The 22,010-nt window shown below is 33.6% G+C and overlaps 1 pseudogene; it reads left to right on the forward strand.

Annotated features, from left to right (window-relative positions):
- Positions 1–1,846: 1,846 nt before the first annotated feature.
- LOC134244518 (uncharacterized) lies at positions 1,847–21,477 on the forward strand (annotated as a pseudogene).
- The last annotated feature ends 533 nt before the right edge of the window (positions 21,478–22,010 follow it).

Below are 22,010 nucleotides of genomic sequence, written 5' to 3' on the forward strand. Positions count from 1 at the left end.
ATTCTCTTTTGAAAAAAATTATAAATATTTCTTTTGTAAACATTTTATACCGTATTTCGTTTTTGTAATTTATTCTGAATTATGAATTAACCTTTCCTCGAATCTGATTGGCTGTAGGATACAGGATAGGATAGGATAGGATAGGATAGGATTGGATTAAAGCCATATATGGCGTAACTGCTCAAAATAATATATTTTTAAAAAATACAAAATTAAGTAAAGAAATATAGTTAATACATTCAAATTAAAGCTTTTGATATAATTCTGAACACGGAGAACACCTCATCTCATCTAAAAATACAATTTTATCTTCTCTGTATTGTGTTATTTAAATCTTTTGTATTTTCTTCCGGTACGGAAAAAATTCCGAGAATCAAATTTAAATTGTGATATCTTTATAACGCAATTGACTTAGATTTTGTAATTTACGGAAAAGTTATATCTTTATATAAAGTAATGATACAAATAATAAGTTCCTATAACATGTATAACTTTAGTCTAATAATTTTCAGTTCACATACGCCATATATGGCTTTAACTTCTATATGTTTCTATCGTGAATCCTCAATCCTTAATCCTATCCAATCCTATCCTAGTCAACTTGTGGGATAGCAGCACTGTAATATCATCCTTAGAGCATTATTCGGCACATATAATTACAGACTCCTTATTGAGGTTTTAATTGGATTTCTATCAGTTCAGTAAACCTGATTATTTTAAAGCTAAAACTAGATATAATACGAAATAATTCTAAATGGGGTTCGTTCCTCTGATTCTGAGGAGATTTTATGTCTTACCCCTACTTTAAAGAAAATCTACTTAATGTTTAGATCTTAACATAAATATGGATCCCATTTTGCTATTTAAATTTTATTCATAAACCCCCACCTTTTATTTTATTGTCTGAATTTATATGATAATTCAAACCACTGTCTTTAAATGTATAAAAATATTATTACCAGCATTGTATCGCTTTTTAAATTTTTAACGCCCGAAAAATAACATTTTAAAGTTCAGAAAGATATATAATTGACTATGTGAAGTTATTTGAAACTATTTTTTTGTCAAACATTTTAATGTGACTATTCAAGATGAAAAAACCCCCATGTTTGTTCCAATCATTTATTTGGATAAAAAAGAGGGAAACCTTTAAAAAAAATTTACTTGTAAGACGTTATAATAATACAAAAGGTCATATTAAATGCTCTTAAGCGCTAAAAGAAGTGCACTGACTCCCATTTTGTTTTGATTTTTATTGTTAATTCTAAAAATATACTTGACAAAAAATCCTCAAAACTTTTGATAATAGGATCCAACCCTTTATGTGTAGAACATAAGCGTTCAATATTTTTGTGTTTTATTGTTTGCTGAGTTTGCATTAAATGTACGTGTACGAGTACAGTAATGTATATCCCGAAACAGTCTGAATACGAGCGCTTTAAACACTCCGTTGTAAACAATTAAATGTCAACAGCTCTGAGAACGGTAAACATTTTGACAAGTTGAGGCAGATAAGTAAGATGTGTGTATTTTTGTACAAATTTGATATGCATTATAAATATGTAGTATATATTGACCTCGATTAAATTTGTTTAAAACATATAACTCTTGAAAGGTGGCCATGATGACTGCTGCTTGTTTCGTTTTTTACTATATCCATTATAACTATTGCTGTGATCGCTATTAAATTGTACATTTATGTTTAAATGTATATTTATTGTGTTAATATAAGGGAATTTCTTTTTTCATGATGCGTTCATCCTGAAAAAAAAAATTGGGAGTAATTTCTTATTTTTTTTTCTTCAGCAGATTGTATACAGAAATAGTACACCATCCGTTAATTATTATGGACCTGCTAGGATTCATCACCCAAGTGAAAGTACGACAGTGTTTTCAGTGTGAGGGAGACACGGAATTCTACTGTTACTCGTGTAAACATGACCTGTGTCTACAGTGTCAAAAGGAACATGATACAAACTCACATACAAAATGTCATGAAGTTGTATTTTATAGGACAAAATATTACAAAGAGGGCTTTTCTATGTGTTATAAAGTACGACAGTGTTTTCAATGTCAGGGGGACACAACATTCTACTGTAACACGTGTGAACATGACCTGTGTCTACAGTGTGAAGAGAGACATGTAATTAATTTAAATACCATAGATCATGACGTTGTGTTTTACCGCGAGAAATATGAAAATATCCCAGAACAGGAGCCGTGTGTGAGACACCGAAGTAGAGTGTTAGACATGGTAAGTCAACTTCGTGTGAATTTTCAATGTCAAGAACACAGAAAACACAGAGTACTGGACATTAGAACATCACATGAAACAAACCGTCAACAGCACAGAAAAATTATTCATTACATTAGAAGTGATATTCTGTATAAAAGATGTTTTCATCTGGCAGAAATCAAATTTGATATAAAAACTTGCCCCGTTAGAGTCTCTGAAAGGCACGCAAAAATGTTGACAAAAGTCCAGAGACTTAAGAACCTTATAAACACTGTGGTATGTGATGTCAAAGCTCAGCAAAAATCTTTCATGACGCATAGGTTGCAAAAACAGAATGATAAAATAAACAGACACATTGCAAGCATAGAGAACTATGAACACAGATTTGAACAATTAGCAAACAAACCAGTAAAATTACTCTCATTTTTGAAAACAACCTATGTCCTTAAAATAAGGGATTACCCAATTCTTTCACAACAATCCTTGTTCTCCATTACCGACAAAATTAACTTGAAGGACGTGTTTACGCTAGTGGGTGAATTCCAAATTATAAATACTGCGAGAAAAATTCTGAGAAATGAAGATCTGCTGCACCAGTTGTCTAGCTCCATGTTACTTAGATTTGTCTTTGTAAAAGGTTTTAGATGGGTAAAACACATTTCCCATGTGACATCAGACAAGGTCTGGGTCAGTGACGTGGGCGATATCATGTTAATAAACAGAAAAGGTGATATGTTATGTCATCCGAAAGGTTTAAATGTCTCATATGTATGGTGTGTGCACACCGTGAATATGACTGGTGAACTTATCTATATTGACTGGTTTGGTAATATAAACACATTATCCAAAGATTACAAAACAAAGTCTACATTGATAGTGAAAACAGAAACATGGGAACCTCTTTGTGTCTTCTGTTGTCCTTCCAATGGAGATTTACTTGTACTGATGTTTAGATATGATCCTATAAAAATGGCCAAGGTATCAAGGTATAACGACAAAGGTCAACTTATACAGACAGTACAAAACAGACTGTATCACACACCTGGGTGGATCACAGAGAACCGTAATGGAGATGTTATTGTGTCTGATGCTGACCGTGTAGTGGTGACAGAGCGTGGAGGAAGACATCGATTCTCCTACACAGGACCTCCTTCAGGATCAGAACTTAAACCACTAGGAGTCTGTACAGACGTTATGTCACACATCCTGGTGTGTGATGATTACACCAACTCAGTGCAAATGATTGACCAAGATGGCCACTTTCTTTCACTGATATTGACAGAGCAACAAGGTGTAGACAATCCAATATCCTTGAGTTATGATAACAAAACTCACCTACTCTGGGTAGGATCATGTTTGAACAACAGAGTTTGTGTATATAGATACATAGATCGAATAGACTAATCTGACCGGTAACTGTAACTTTAATTAATAAGATACTTATATGCACACATGCACGATGAAACGGGGCATTGACATAATGGGTAATAGCTACATGTAAAGGGGGTTTTGTACACAAAATTAGATGTGACTCATGATAAATTCACGTTAATTTTCCAAGTAATGTGAATGTAAATGAATTGAACGTAATTTTTCATAAGAATAAAAACATGCTTATGACTTGACTTTTTTCCTCCATTTAAAAAAGTCATAACATGAAGCTTGTTTGGATACTAAATGTCGTTTTCAGAATTTTAAACACTTCATGTAATTGAAAAATTGTTGCAATATGTAATTTGATATGTACACTGTACCAAAATATCAGTATTTTATTCTCTGTATCACGCAATTAAATTACGACGTACCTGTACTGTATACCTGTATACGAGTTTCATGAGGTATGACATTTCATAATATACACTGTATGTATGACGGTTGTTGGAATGTTCGTGGACCAGCGCGAAAAAAAATTAAATTACTTTAATTTAAAAGATACATTAATGGCTTTGTCAACGCTTGATAAACATCATCTTTTTAATCTATTTGATTAACTATACATTATAAGAGAACATAGTTCGTTCCCTGTTACATTACTCTGTCAGTCTGAATTTAATTGTTTTATTCAAAGACATAGGTCAGAAGTTTCAACCTTCGCCAAAAGCTGCCAAACATTGGCATCAGTTTTACAATCATCTTGTTTTCTAATTGTTTCTCCATTTGTTTTTGGAAAGAAGCACAGAAGCACTGTAAATGAGCAAATTTAAATCAAAGAAAAAAATGTTAATCTCTTCGCTTATGAGGTTGTTCGCCAATGGCCACAGTTTTCAAACCATCTAAGGATATAATATTAGATAAAGTGTACCTACAATATTTATTTTCCATTGTAATGATATCACCCAACACTGTGCCTATATTAATGTCAGGTGCTGTTAATGAAAGAAAATAATCCGATTAAAATAATAAAAATCCTTTGCCACCTGTACACTGTCACTAATTCCTGCTAAGCTATTCGACTGCATTGAATGAATGAATAAATGAAAGAATGAAACAAGATTTTACTTACTGTTTTGAAAACCTCCTCTCTTATTTCTTTTGTATACTTATAAGATAAAAGGGGTTATCTCATAAGGATAAACCAGGTTATTTAGTGCAGTAATAACTGTTAATTTTAATGGGTAAAGGGCAGTAACTCTCATAATTAAATCAATTGTAGTTTCCCTGTGGTGTACCCCTTTTTTCTATGTCGTGATCATGCGCAAACTTGTCTTTAATTTGGTGAGCATGCGCGTTTAACTCTTCCTTTTTCTTCATCAACCCTCAGAGCAGAACACACGACACAGCTAACCCAGTGGTCCAGGTTCAGGCAGCTAGCCCCTTTGGCAGATCGATTTCCCTCTTCGGTACCAGTGCAATTTTGGGAAATTATGGAGAAACTATAAACAAACTTTTACATGATAGCATATCAGAAAATACCGGTAAAGTTTATAAAAAGGACTGCAGAGTTTTTATAATTTTAGAGTCAATTGTGAATTTCAGCAAACCTGGCCTCTACCTCTGGACCATATTTTAAATTTCATAGCTTATTTGTCTGAGCAGGGATGTTCTTTTTTCTACAGTCAAATGCTACATGTCAGGGATAAGTTTTCTAATTAATTTAAATGGTTGGAATCCGTTAGAGACCTTTTTGGTGAAGAAGTTGATGGCAGGGTACAAAAAGTCATCTTTGTCTTGTGATATGCGTCGACCAATCACATTGGCATTGTTGCACAGATTATTAGGCGCAGTTCCGCATTTGGCATTCTCAACGTATGAAGCAGTATTATTTCAGTCATCTTTTGCCCTAGCATTCTTTGCATTGTTAAGAGTAAGTGAAGTTATAGATTTAAGAAGGGATGATATTCAGATTTTAGGCAGTGGAATATCAGTGTTTATAAAAAGTTCAAAAACGGACCAATTAGGCTCTGGGGTTTCAGTTTGGGTACATAACACGTCAGAATCAGTACTGCTAGTGAATTTGTTGAAGGAGTTTTCCCTGCTGTCTAGCAAAATTGATAGGGATGTGTATTTTGCCCACTTTAACTCAAAGCCATTGACACAGTTTCAGTTTTCTAGCATGTTACATAAATCCTTAAAATTTCTTGATATCAAATCTTCGAATTACAAAACCCACTCATTTCGCATTGGGGGTGCTACTCACTTGTATTTGGAAGGGTTGTCTGAAAGTGAAATTCAACAAAAGGGTAGATGGAAATCAACAGCATATAAATCATACATTCGTCCTTTAAATACTTAGATGCAAGTGTTAAGGTTATTGATAGAAATTATGTAAAATATTTGATTGAAATTGATGCATTGATTTTCTACAGGGGTCATTTGGATTATAGGATCTTCAATTGTACATTGGGCACATAGCTATGCAGTCAAATCTAATCAGTCAGACCTGGGATTAGGCCAAACGAAAATATTGTGGCATGGACTTCGCGGAATGGTATGGGAGCAATTAAACCCAACATTAGACTTTTTATTAGTTAGTAACAGAACTCCAGATATCATTATTATTCACTGTGGGGGGAACAATATTGGTCAACAGCATAACACTTTAAGGGGTATACAAATGATGATAAAGGCTAATTTAGCAAAAATAAAAGAAAGATTACCAAATTGCATTTTATTTGGTCTCATATCTTGCAACGTAGAAACTGGTCAAATGTAGTAGCTAACACTGAAGGAGAAAAATGTAGGCGGAGAATTAATAGTTCAGTAGCATCTTTTGTATTAAATAAACTAAACGGAGCAGCTATTAAGTACCCAGATATAACTGCAAATCAAAGGAATTTATTCCGTACAGATGGTGTTCACATGACAGATTTAGGCAATGATTTGTTTATCAATACTGCAAAGGGTGCATTGAAACGATTTTTATCTTGTAAATTTCAGAACAGGACCTTTCCTTGAAATGGTTGTGCTTGTCATGGTTAGGTGTATATCGATATGTGTTGTCATATAATTTGATTGAATTATTTTCAATTTGAACATGAGCGCATCTGTCGCAATGTTTATTATTTTGAATTGGATCATGAGCGCATCTGACGCAATTTTATCATGAGCGCATCTGACGCAATTTTATCATGAGCGCATCTGACGCAATTTTATCATGAGCGCATCTGACGCAAATTTATCATGAGCGCATCTGACGCAACTTTATATCAAATTTTGAATGTTGGTGAATTTCACCTCTTTGTGCGCATTTTGTGCAAATACTTTGATTGTTTTGAATATTTCAATCTGTTGAAGGGGCAAAATTGCCGCCTTGTTTTATGGCGGATGGTACATTCGACTTTGTCATATGTACCATTTGGCATACTTTTGCATAGAATACCGTCTCCGGGGGGTACTGTTGTCTCCAGGGTCCTTGGATCCAGGTGGTATTTCTATTGCTGTCTCATCCATATTTATGCTGCCATATAATTGTAATCGGCGCATATATTTGTGAATTACATGTTAAATTGTACATATAATAAAAGGTCATGACAAGCACGCCAAACATAATTAAATGTTGTTTTTATTTCTAATGTGGTTGAGGCCAGCTTTATAAGGATGGTGTTTTATAAAAAAGTTTAAGGTTAAAAAGGGTGGCTTTAAAGTCACTAAATAATAGGGTTTATCTCATAAGGATAAACCAGGTTATTTAGTGCAGTAATAACTGGTGCATAATTTTAATGGGTAAAGGGCAGTAACTCTCATAATTAAATCAATTGTAGTTTCCCTGTGGTGTACCCCTTTTTTCTATGCCGTGATCATGCGCAAACTTGTCTTTAATTTGGTCAGCATGCGCGTTTAACTCTTCCTTTTTTTTCATCAACCCTCAGAGCAGAACACACGAAATCCCCCCCACCCACCTCCAGAAAAAATTAAAATTTTAAGTTATAAATTCTGAGAATGGTGTCTTCTGTTTTTTTTCTCATTTTTTTTTTCAGCGTCATGACCAGGACTTGTTAACAAGGGATGTCAGTGTCAGAGCCGATTGGTAGCCATGTGACAAACTTTTCGTCTGATGGACAGTTTTTGCTTTTGATCAGATGGACTTGGCATAATTTTGCATAGAATACCGTCTCCGGGGGGTACTGTTGTCTCCAGGCTCCTTGGATCCAGGTGGTATTTCTAATGCTGTCTCATCTATATTTATGCTGCCATATAATTGTAATCGGCGCATATATTTGTGAATTACATATTAAAATGTACATATAATAAAAGGTCATGACAAGCACGCCAAACATAATTAAATGTTGTTTTTATTTCTAATGTGGTTGAGGCCAGGTTTATAAGGATGGTGTTTTATAAAAAAGTTTAAGGTTAAAAAGGGTGGCTTTATAGTCACTAAATAACGTCATGTAAAAAAAAAAATAAACAAAAAATATTGATGCCTGAACTCTTATTGTGATATTATTGGACTGCTATAGGTAACTTTTGGACATTTAATGACAATGTTCAAAGTAAGGTAAATGTCTCAGATATTTCTATCTGTAAAATTATCAGACTGTTTTTTTGTCCTAATAGGCCTTAAACAGTCTGATGATTTTAACTAAAAATCGGTATTCGGAAAAAAAATTACAAACTCCCTGTTGAACTTGAAATAGAATTTCCGTAAGATCATTTTATAGCTAAATGGATATATTTTATAAATAACTTTTTACAGAGTTTCGCTCCTCAGCTTTTGCAGATTTTTGGGAGTTGAACTATGTTCAATCTCCTTTGGTCATCACGCATTTAACATGCACAGTAATTTGTGTTGAATGTATAGAGCCCAAAGGGAGGCTACTGTGTCGACCGATTTACTCCGATGATATTCAACAGAAAAACATGCATAAACATCCGCCACAAATAGTTCATGTCATTTTTCTCCTGAATTGATCTAATTTTTATAATTTGAAATGTAAATAAATGTAATGATAAAGTAATCTTATTTTGAATATTAGATTTCGTTAAAAGTAAAACTAAATTATAAAGAACCTCAAAGGTTTTTCATAATGGAACTCGTTTTTAGTGTAACGCCATCTATAAACACTGAAAGAGATACGAAGGACAACTCTACATACTGACAGCAAGCGATAAATTTAGTCTTCCCGACGCCCGACTCCTGAGGGTCCCGGATTTTGGGTTTTCAGCGATTTCTTTTTTACCGGTGTACAGAATCAATTTAAACTTTTCATAAACATTTTCTTGGTTTAAATGAATTCATTAATGCATAAAAACTTTCGGAAACATGCGTATTCCTTACTAAATCAGCAGTTCCCACCGTATACAACGGGTAACGCGGGGGAGTCGCTAAAAAGTATGGGGGAGTCGTTTTCAACGTATGGGGGAGTCGATTTTCACCGCTTCGGAGTCAGAAGTGATGTGGCTCACGTCTTTTTTCGGTATATGTAAGATGTATTTACAAAAAACAACTAGCCTACGGAAGGTAGCAATAGTTAAGCTTTCTGTTGGTCATTTGTCCGGCTAGCATATACGTCTAGTTTTCTCAAACACTTCGAATCTATTGGACAGATTTCATATTTGCGTTGATCGAGTGGTTAAAACATGCATAGTTTGCAAAATTTAGAACTTGTTTAGGGATTATAACAGTTAAAATAGCAAAAGCAAACGTTAATCTTTCAAATGCAACAATTGAAATTTGGCTAGACTTTATAAAAATTATGATTAAAACATTTTCTCTTCAGACAGTAATGGTTACGTAGTGGGGAGTCGTTTCTGGAAAAACACAACGCATAGGCGAGTCGCAAAATAAAGTGAAATGCATGACCCAATCTGGTGTTGTTTTTAGTTTAAGAATACATGTACAATTGGATTATATATCTTCGGAGCACAAGTGCATGGGAACAAGATCCTTCCCTTGCTCAGTATGTAATTTTCTTACACATTACAGTATGTATTACAAATTCAAAAAGATGACGAACCCTCACTTTTAACAATGACAGTCTCTCCATATAAAAGAACAACCAGATTTATAATATGGAAAACTTCTTCATATTAATACTAACCATATTTTTAATAAGAAAAGTGGAAATCTCTGGTGAGTCATTCCCGCCCCTTGACTTCTTTTTTTCTTGGGGGGGGGGGGGGGGGTTAGAAATTTTTAACTGGTATATGCTTTCAATTTGGTCGACATATACATTATTTTTATTTTTCATTTATCATATAAACACATCTTCAGGCACAAACGATGTATCTTAAAAGAGAATATTTGGGATTATCTTGGGTTTACACTGTCAGTACTACATGTATATATTCAGAGACAGGGTTCGAGGGCAACATGCGTTTTTTCGGACCGAAGAACCAAACTGTTTGCTCGAGGTAGTTAGTCCGAAGGCAAAAACTTTTGTTTGAGGGGTCAACAAAAAGCATTTTTGTCCGAGAACAATCAATTAATGAATCGTTATATTGTTTATTATGATATTATCATGATGAATTTTTTTTCACGAGCACTGCAGTTTAAACTTGGTCCATTCCATCAAGTTCTGACAGTGACCTCGCCGACACTGTGAAGTAAACGGTGCCACAGCTCATCGATGGGTCCAACATCTTACTTTACTGTCAAGCAGCGATTTGTTTGCTCAGGAAAACAGTAGAAAGGCTTTTTTAGTTATATATTTTCTTACAATAACAACTTTTCATAAGTATGAAAAAAAGAATTATAAACAACTTATCTGAAAAATTTTGACAAGCAAAAGAAAAAAGGTTGGAAGAAGATTCATGTAACAACAGAGTTTCTCAACCAAAATTTATTAACACATTTGCAAATATAACTGTGATTTTACTATTCTGCATGAAAATGTTGAAAGACCTTTCATACGTGCCTGTTTCGTGCAATGTATTTCAGAATTATTATTATGGGTAAGGGCGGGGTCTGAAGCTCTAATTTTAGTACGAGCTATAAAAATTCACCAAGAAAACTAGAGGTACTGTGAGGAATGAGCTCACTAAATGATACCCCCGGCTCCCATGCCATAATGGCAAAGTCCATGTTTTGCTGTGGCCGGGAAACCCAAAATATGTGTCGGATCAAAAAGTAAAATAGGAGGTCACCAGGGGCTGATACAGGAATTAGAGTTAGGGGGGGGGCAAATAAAGTAGGGGGGGGGGGGGGGGGCTGGGGACCCAGGGGCGAAGCCCCTGGAAGCTCCTGGATTCTAGAGATTTTGTAGGGTAAAAATGAGGTCTACCGAGTAGACAATTTTACCATTTACTATACTAAACTATGATTTACGCTAATTTTGACAATTTTATTTTGACACGCCGGGTGCGCCCCCTTAAATCCGCCACAATGCACAATGGCTATATGTAGTAAAGTTTCTGTGAAAGTTTCATTAAATTTCACTCAGTGGTATAAGGTGAGTTACGGATAAGAGATGGGTACCCCAAAGCTTGACAGACAGACGGACGGACGTACAGACTTTAACTGCCTAACGGTATTTAATTTAAAATGCTGAAAATTTTGGAATATGCCATTATATGCTCATCAGTGCAGAAACCATATCAAATGTACATGTAGTAATGTAAATGAAGTACTGGTATATACTCATGCACTTAACAATAAGGAACGATAATTACATGTTTTTGTTTTTACATGTACATATTGCTTATATTGATCTTTCTTCATATTGCATTTTACTAAAATTATAAAGTTATCAAAATAGTTATGTATGGAAGCATTTAGCAAAATAAAACAAATTTAAAATAATAGTGCAATTCAATTTTGCGACTCCCCTTTGGTTTGTTTTTTTCCATAAACGACTCCCCCCCCCCACTTAACCATTACTGTCTGAAGAGAATATGTCTTAATTAATTATTTTTATAAATTCTAGCCAAATTTCCATTGTTGCATTTGAAAGAGTTACGTTTGCTTTTGCTGTTTTTCTGTTATGATCCCTAAACAAGTCGTAGTCGTAACTATTGCTACCTTCAGTAGGCTAGTTGTTTTTTGTAAATACATCTTACATATACCGAAGAAAGACGTGACCCACATCACTTCTGACTCCGAAGCGGTTAAAATCGACTCCCCCATACGTTGAAAATGACTCCCTCATACTTTTTAGCGACTCCCCCTCGTTACCCGTTCTATACGGTGAGTTCCACCTGCCAAAAAGCGGTAAATCTAGTACTCTGATATAAATGTTAAAACCAAAAACGGACATCTGTGTTTTCGTAGACTCGTGATTAAAAACAACAAAATGAAGTATATTTTTTTTAATAAAAGGAAAACCTCATTTTACATACCATATAATTTGTACGCACACAAACTCTCACATACACCACTGTTTATATGTTTGGTCAATAAATATTTGTTTTTAACTTGGTATTGCTTTTTTCTTTACAATATTAAAGAAATTTAAGTTCTGACGTACTTCGTGTAATTGAAATACATTTATATTCACAGCGAAGTTTTTTATAACAAACCTGTTAGCTCTTAAAAGGATACTGTTTGAAACATTTTATCAACATTGATATTATTCCTGTGAAACTAAAATTTTCATAACACCTGGGTAAAGTAGCCAAGGGAAAATACATTAAAAATTTGAAGATGAACTAGAGGCACTGTGAGCAGTAAATTATATAAATGATCAATCGCCTCTAATCTGAATATGATGGTGGTGTCCATGTTTTGCAATGGGAAACCCAAAATATGTGTAGAATGAAAAAGTAATAGAAGGTGCACAACGGCAATATGTAATAAAGGTTCTATGAAAATTTTATTTAGTGGTGTAAGAGGAGTTGCGGATAAGAGATTGGCATACCTGATGCGGAACAAACAGATGGACAGACATCCCGGTTAATAAATACCCTCCCGCTTTTCAAGCAGGGGGTACAAAAAAGGACTTATGTAGGCAAGAAAGCATTATGGCCTTTGCATTTTTTTGCTATTCAATGTCTCTGAATGTCTTTCTCAAGATTGTTGCAACACAAAAAGTCTGAAACAGTTGTCTGTATTTGAAATAATAATATTGTTCACTCATTTAACCTCCCGATCAAAGATTTTATTTTATACCTTGTTCAACTACAATGAGTACTTTCAGTACTTTGATAATGCTGGTAACCTCTATTAAAAAAATTCTACATTTTAATGTTTAGTTCTCAAAACAAATTTGAATCCTATAATGCTAATTAAACTATTAATTATTAAAGACATGTACAAGTACAGTCATGCATATTCAACAACAGTTTGAATACTAGCATTTTAATTAATATCAAATGGCCCCGTTAACGTGAACAAAAAAATGTCAACAGCTCTGGAAACGGCAAACTTTTTAAAGAGTCCAGGCGGATAGGTAAGATATGTTTATTTTCATACAAAAGTAATATTTCTAATAAATAGATAGTTCCTATTACTCTCAATAAAATCTGTTCAAAACATCATAACGTCTGATAGATGACCATGGCGACTGGCGCTTTTTTCGTTTTCTACTATATCTATAATGTATAAGTATGTAAAGTTTGGTCATTTCAAGTCCCCATGTTTTATTTGTATTTAAATTACAAATCTTGGCATATTAATTTAACACTTTAAATGGTTCACGATTTGAGTAATTTGATCGTATGTATTGTACATTTATTATGAGAGGTTCTAAAATTGGATTCACAAGTTTTTATGTCATCGTATGCAAAGTGAAGGTAGAACGAATACATGCATATCCTTTCGTATTTAACCTGTTTTGTGCAGACACGTGTTGTAGGCTTGCAGACAGTCTATTTTTCTATTTACATGGCGGCGCATTGCATTATGGTATACTTCCGGTTTATTTTTACTCTTGATCCGCGGTGTATATTTATACGCCCTTTGGGTTTTGTAAAGAAGTGAAAATGAACAGTTTTAATGTAATTAATTTATTAATTATTGTTGAATGAATTAAAGTCATGTTATTTTATGGTGAAATACTTATTATTGATCTAATTATTTGAATGGAACTATTTTTCGTAAGAATTTATACGAATTCGTTAGAGTTTATACGAATTTGTAAGAGTTTGTATACGAATTTTCACTAGAGTATAAAAGGGGAGATTCTTCCGTAAATCGGGGAGTCTGCTATTTTTGATGTTAGGGTAAACGTAATTATTTTGGGCTTTTAGACAAAATTGGTTATTATTTGCTAATTGTTAAATCAGTTAATTGTAATTCGGTAATTGGTTTAATTTAATTGGGGGAAAGATTAGTTTTACCAGCTTTGGGGATTTATTTACGATCATATATCTTGATTATTTCAGGATCCGATCGTATCTGAATTTCCAGTTGTTAATAATCTTTTATTCATTGATAATTAAGTTTAATAGATAGGTATCAGCCATATATTTCGATTATTTCGAGATCCGGCTGTTTATTAGAATTTATTTAATATTGTGAAATGTGTCAGTAAAAGGGGTGGTTAAAAGGCCTGGGTATTATTTTTTTTTTTTGCGTTAAATTGTTCATGTTGGTTTTGCAGACTCAATAAATTCATAAAACTTAAATTTTGAGTTTGAGTGTTATTGACTCAGTGTTTAAAAGGGGATTTAACTTCTGTCTTATAGAACCACTTGAGTGAAGAAATTAAATTGAACGATGTTTTAAAATGTATCAGGCTGCTGAGTAAAATCCAAATCATAGAGACTGCCAGAGAAATTCTTAAAAATGAAGATCTATTGTACCTGTTGTCTAGCCCTATGTTACTTAGATCTGTCATGGTGAAAGGTTTTGAACATGTAACAAACATTTCCCTTATGACATCAGACAAAGTCCTGGACAGTGACAAGAACAATATCATGTTAATAAACAGAGAGGGTGAAATACTACGTCATATAACAGATTTTATTTTTTCTAATTTATTCTGAGTACACACCGTGAACTTGACTAGTGAACTTATATATTGCCCTGTTCACACGACAAGTTTAATTCGCAGCAAATTAATGCAAAGTAAACTCATGCGAATCAAACTAATGTGAATTAAATTGCGATCAACGACAGCTAATGCGAAGTAAACTAATGCGAATTAAAATTTTAACTCGACAGTCAGGCGTCAGTAAGGCTATTATGACGTCATTTGCAAATCACGTCACCTTCTGCAGAAGTAGATGCATTTGACATAATATCACAGTGTCTGTACACATATTTTAGTGATTATCTATTTTTCTTAGTTTTTCACTCAAAAATAGTACAAGTACTTAAAGCTGACCACCGACATGACGCATTTGGCTTAATTTTGCCACTACGCATGCAACAAAATTAGTTCTAATTAGCTTCACTCAGCGTTCACACGGAAATAATGCGAAGTAATTTAATGCACAGTATATTAATTCGAATTAAACTATTTCGCATTCAATTTTCAGTGTGAACGCTAAGTGAAGCTAATTCGTAGTAAACTTACGTTTCATTCGAATTAAATTCTCCGTGTGGACAGGGCATATATAGACTGGTTTGAAAATATAATATATTATCCAAAGTTTAAAAAACACAGTTTACAATGCCAATGAAAACAGGAAAATGGAGACCGCGTTGCATCTTCTGTTCTCCTTCAAATGGAGATTTACTCGTAGTGATGTATAGAGGTATTCCTATAGAAATGACCAAGGTAACACGGTACAACGAGAAAAAACAACTTATACAGACAGTACAAAACAAACTGTATCGTAGACCTGGGTGGATCACGGAGAACCGTAATGGATATGTTATTGTGTCTGATATTGACTGTGTAGTGGTGACAGAACAAGGAGGTAGACATCGATTCTCCTACACAGGTTCTCCATCAAGACCAGGACTGACACCATTAAGAATCTGTACAGATGTGATGTCACACATCCTGTTGTGATAAAAATACCAATACAGTGCAGATGATTGACAAAGATGACCATTTTCTGTCACTGATATTGATACAACAATTAGGTATAGACACACCAATGTCCCTGAGTTACGATGACAGAACTCATCTCCTCTGGGTAGGATCATCGGTGACCAACAGTGTGTGTATATACAGATACATTGAGAGAGAGGCTATAACATAGCAGGTTACTGTTATTAGTTAATAAGATACACATACCACGATGAAACTGGGTATTAAAATTTGGAGAATAGCTACATGTTCATGTAAAAGGGATTTTGTACATGAAATTAAACATGACTCGTTAATTTCACTATATTTTAGCAAGTATTGTTCACAATGATTTTTAATTAATTGTTTGTAATTTTTCTTAAAAATAAAAACGTACTTGTAACTTCACCCCATCTTTTTTAATGTACGTTATATAAAGCTTGTTTGGATGTTGGATGTCGTTTTCAACATTTCAAACACTTCATGTAATATTGAGGAAATTTTTTTTTACAATTTATAATTCAATATGTACACTGTACCAAAATATCCGTATTTTTATACCCCCCGCTTGAAAAGCGGGAGGGTATATAGTAATCGGTATTTTCGTCCGTCCGTCTGTTACGCTTTGGGGTAACCATCTCTTATCCGCAACTCCTCTGATACCACTGAAGGAAATTTGATGAAACTTTCAAAGAATCTTTATTACATATTGCCATTGTGATCTGACTTATATTTTGGATTTTCCAGAGCAAAACAAGGACACTGCCATTTTATTAATCGGCGGGGGTATCATTTAGTGACCTCATTGCTCACAGTACCTCTATTATTTCTCTGTTTCACACAGCTGAATGTTACGATGTACATGTACCTGTATACCTACATATAATAAGGTATGACCTTTGCATATAAGTATTCTATGTAACATCCAGCGCCTTTGAAACAAATTTAAGCTCAATTAAAAAAAAAAATTAACCTGTCAAACCGTTACATGCAGGGAACATAACACACATTGTCAGATTGAATTTAATTTCTTAATACAAAGACATGGATCAGAATTTCAAACCTTCGCCGAAAGCTGCCAAACATAGGCATCAGTGTTTCACAAACATCTTGTTTTCCAATTGTTTTTGGAAAAAGCACTGTAAATAAATCAAAAGAAAAAAGAAATATTGAATCTTTTCACTTAACAAGATTGTTCGACAATGGCCACACTTTTCACATCGAAGATTTTCATCAATATCATCCAACTGGAATTTTAGACAAAGGAAACCTACAATTTTTACTTTCCATGGCAATGATTTCATTCAACACTCTCTCTGTATCTATGTCAGATGCACTTTAATAAAAAAAAAATGATCTGAATAAAATAAAAATCCCTTCACGATGCACCTGTATATTGTTCAGAATTCATACTAAGCTATTCAACTGCATTGAATTAATGAATAAATGTATGAAAGAATGAAACAAGAGTTCTCTCACTGCCTAGAAATCCTCTTTTCTCTCTCCTTTTGTACACTTATCAACTTCTATTGTTATATATAGGTAACGTTTGGACATTTAAATGGCAATATATTAAGTAAGGCATATGCCTCATACAATTCTATCTGTAAAATCATCAGGCTGTCTTTGGCCCTAACAGGCCTCAAACAGTCTGATAATTTTACCTATAGAGCAGTATTGGGCATATACTAGTACATGCATCCATTACAGACTCCTTGTTGAACTTTTAATCAGATTTGTCTCAGTTCAGTAAAGCTGACCTAAAATGGATATAATATAGAATAACTTCTAAAAGAGGCTTGCTCAAAAGCTTTTCACCAGATTTCATGTCCTGCCTCTTTTACAAAATATCTACATAATGTTCTAAGAATAGATTTGGATTCTATAATGGTAATAAATCTATATTCCATGAAAACACTATTATTAAATTCTATACAGAAAACATTTAGCGAGAGAACTATATTTTGTTGCTTACTTTTTTGATTTGCAAAATAGGTAATTTATTATTCAAGATCACAATACATAAACCATTATTTACTGATGCAGTTACGCTAGGTTAGTATTACAGAAACATAGAAAATTACTGTAAAAAGTCTTTCGGTGTAAGGATGAGATACTAAATGGGCCCTGTATGATAATGCTTAAAAGTGAGGAAAAATCAAAATTGTATTTTCTTTATATCATTCTACACCTGTTCGCACATTCGTCATTTTTTTTTTTTTTGATAAATCGTAAAATTAACTGTCTTATGTTTACATTTCATGCACAATACTTAAGTTTAGAAAGTGTACTGTGTGAGGTGTTAGTGTGCAAAATTGTGGTGAAAGTGGGTGAAAATTGTCTGGTGTATCTGTATATAGAGATATGGGAAAAAGCTTCAAAATAAAGACTGAATTAAAAAATTATTTTGTGTGTTAAATTGGATTTTTATTTTTGCAAGCAACCTGCACGCATTCAGGTCCTACATTATCCATTAGAATATCTGCCATTAAGGTAGGACCCAATAGATAGGCCAAATTTTTCCTCAAATTCAATTTTTCTGAAACTGTGATATTTTGTTCTAGGATACAAAGTCTCTCTTTATATATGATATGAAAGAAATTCAACCACACATTTTTTGCCCACATAGTCTGAAATATGGCCTATCAGACCCCTGTAAGAAGATTGTGAAATCAGACATTCGACTTGAGAATTAGCCTTATTTTAGAATTATCAATTGATCTCTTGCATATTTGTGTAATACTTTTAATAAAGATAACCTTTTTGTTTCTTTAAATCAGTAAGTCATATTGATACTGGGAAATTTGAGTAAAAATATCAAGTAGAAATAAAACATACACAGCGTCGGAATTGAAAATTCACATGTAAATATCCGACAGTTTAAGTTTTCTTAAAAGAAAATGTATCATTCAATTTTTACAAAAAATCAACAGAATGATTCAAATGGATCTTAGAACAAAATGTGTAAAAATAAAGAAAATTGAACCGGTGGTTTAAGATATTTTGGCTATTTAAAAAATTTTAATGACAAAAAAATTAAAAGATTCAGTAGATGACATCACAATATATGACCTTTGACCTCTTGATGTGACCTTGACCTTTGTAGTACATAAAGAATGGAGACTCCTTATATATGTGTCCAAATATCAGCCCTCTGCTATTTATGGAACAAAAGTTATACTGTATTTTATAACAGACTGTTATATGCTTGTTTATTGCACTTAGAGAGCATAAACACATTCCGAAATGTAAGCTCCTAAGTGACCCAGTATCTAGGATTCTCTGATTTTTTCACAAAATATGACGCAAACCTGCCAAAACTTATTATTTTTCTTACAGGGATCATTCATTGCTGTCAATATAGTACTATTATTCTTTTTTCTCCAATACTTTTTAAGAAATGGGTTAAAAATAAAATCCACGGGTGTTTTGTCCTACCTTAATTTCATCACCATATTTGGAAAATATATCATGAGAAGCGTGGAAAGATAACCCAATTTAAACTTTGAATTAACACTATTTTAGTAAAACTGAGTGTTTTAAGATTAACAATATAGACCCCACTTTTTATTTCATTTTCTGCATATATAAGATAATTTTGACCATTCTTAATGAATTTAGAATGCTTTTGATAACAGGGTCCAACCTACTTAATTCCTAAGAATATTAGCGTTGAATACTAGTATCTTGGCGTTTTATTTTACATGTATGTCCCGTAACAATCTGAATACGAACGCTTTAATTAATATTGAACGCTCTGTTGTAAACAAAAAATGTAAATAGCTCTGAAAACGACAAGCTTTTTGTAGAGTGAGGCGGATAGCTAAGATGTGTTAATTTTCATTACAAATTGATAAATAATTTAAAAGAAAAAAAATAGTGCCTATTTCACTCGATAAAATCTCTTCAAAACATAACATAACGCTTGATAGGGAACTGAGGTGACTGGCGCTTGTTTCGTATTCTACTATATTAATATCCTATAAATATCGCTGTGATCGCTATAACATATATTAACAGGTACATGCATATTATTTTGTTAATCTTAAGGAATTTCTTTTTAAAGGATGCGTTCATCATGAAGAAAACTTTATGTATTTCTTATATTATATTTCAGCAGATTGTGTTTCTACATGTAAAATAGACCACCCGTTATTACAAACATGCTAAGATTCAGCATCCAGTGTAAAGTACGACAGTGCTGTCAATGTCAGGGAGACACAGAATTCTTCTGTAACACGTGTAAACATGACCTGTGTCTACAGTGTAAAAAGGAACATGATACAAATTCGCGAACAAAAGATCATAAAGTGGTGTTATATAGGACACAATATTACAAAAAAAAGGCGTTTCTTCGTGTTATAAAGTACGACAATGTTTTCAGTGTCAAGGAGACACAGAATTCTACTGTAACACCAATAAACATGACCTGTGTCTACAGTGTAAAGAGAGACATATTATTGATTTAAATACCATCTACCTTGATGTTGTGATTTACCGTGAAAAGAATGAATATATTCCCAAACAAGAGACCTGTGTGAGACACCCAAATGGAATATACGAAATGTACTGTCAGGAATGTGAAATAGCTGTCTGTTTTCAATGTAAAGAACACAGAAAACACAGAGTACTGGACATCAGACAGTCATATAAAACAAACCGTCAACACCATAGAGAAGTCATTCATAACATTATAAGTGATTTTCTGTATGAAAGGGTTTCCTTCTGACTGAAATAAAATCTAATGTACTAAATTGTCCAGGGGAAATCTTTGAAAGTCACTCAGGGATGTTGACGAAAGCAAAGCTACTTAAGAACCTTATTGACACTGTGAAATGTGATGTTATAACCCAGAAAAAATCCTTTCTGATGCAGAGGTTACAACAACAAAAGAATATAATGAATAATCACTTTCGTAAAATAGAAAACTATGAACACAAGTCTGAACAATTTGCAAATAAACCATTGACATTCCTCTCATTTCTGAAGAAAACCGATTTAATAAAGATAAAGGGTACCTCAAATCTTACACAACACTGTTTGCTCTCCGTTACTGAAGAAATAAACTTGGACGATGTGCTAAGGTTATTAAGTGAAGTCCAAATCATAGAGACTGCAAGAAAAATGTTAAAAAATGAAGATCTGCTGTACTTCTTGTCTAGCCCTATGTTACTTAGATATGTCACGGTGAAAGGTTTTCTTCAAGTAACACACATATCCCATGTGAAGTCGGACCAGGTCTGGGTTAGTAATGGATTTGAAATCATGTTGTTAAACAGAGAAGGTGATACAATATATCATCTGAGAGATTCTAATGCTTTATATCTATTTTGTGGACATACCGTGAACTTGACTGGTGAACTTATCTATATAGACTGGTATGGTAACATAAAGGCATTATCAAAAAATAACAAAACACAGTCTACACTGATAGATAAAACAGAAATATGGAAACCACGCTGTGTATTCTGTTCTTCTTCCAATGGAGATTTACTTGTAGTGATGTATAGAGAAGTTCCTATAGAAATAGCCAAAATAACAAGGTATAACGACAAAGGACAGCTCACAGGCAGTACAAAACAGACTTTATCGCATGCCTTGGAACATCACAGAGAACCGTAATGGAGATGTTATTGTGGCTGTTAATGACTGCTTAGTGGTGACAGATCGTGGAGGAAGACATCGGTTTTCCTACACGGGACCTCCATCAGGACCAAGACTGAAGCCAAAAGGAATATGTACAGACATTATGTCACACATCCTGGTGTGTGATCCTCTTGTCAACTCAGTGCAGATGATTGACAGAGATGGCCATTTCTTTCACTGATATTAACACAACAACAAGGAATACACGTACCCGTGTCCCTGAGTTATGATGACAAAACTCACCTACTCTGGGTAGGATCACAGTTAGCCAACATAGTGTGTATATGCAGATACAGAGGAAGAACTGACTTAATCTGACCAGTAACTGTAATTACTAGATACTTTTACGTACATAACAGACAGATGCCCATGAAACAGGGTATTGAAATAAGTTAACTGGGTACTTGTACACAAGATTATGTCTGCCTCTTGACTTAATCTGACCAATAACAGTACTGTAATTCGTTACTTGTATGTACATAACAGACAGATTCTCATGGAACAGGGTATTGAAATAAGTTAACTGGGTACTTGTACACAAGATTATGTGTGCCTCTTGTGGGGCTTTTTTAATCATTTGCTCTAGCAAACAATATTTTCAGCATTCAATACCGGTGTATGTTTATTGCAAATATCATGACTCTTTAGATGCTTAAACATATGTTTTGTATAGATCGAATGTTCACTGACTATTTACACGGAAAATTACATGCAAAGAACATCATATTGATTGATTTAATTTACATTAATAGGCATGGATGTGAAATAAATACGAAGACAATAGGGTTTAAGTTGCTATTTCTTAATTAAATATGTGAAAAAGAAAATCAGAGTGATAAAGCAAAGGAGCA

Source organism: Saccostrea cucullata, unplaced genomic scaffold, assembly GCF_032062105.1.
Source record: "Saccostrea cucullata isolate Sc308-1 unplaced genomic scaffold, CSIRO_AGI_Scuc_v1 ctg294, whole genome shotgun sequence".
NCBI classification, from domain to species: Eukaryota; Metazoa; Mollusca; class Bivalvia; order Ostreida; family Ostreidae; genus Saccostrea; species Saccostrea cuccullata.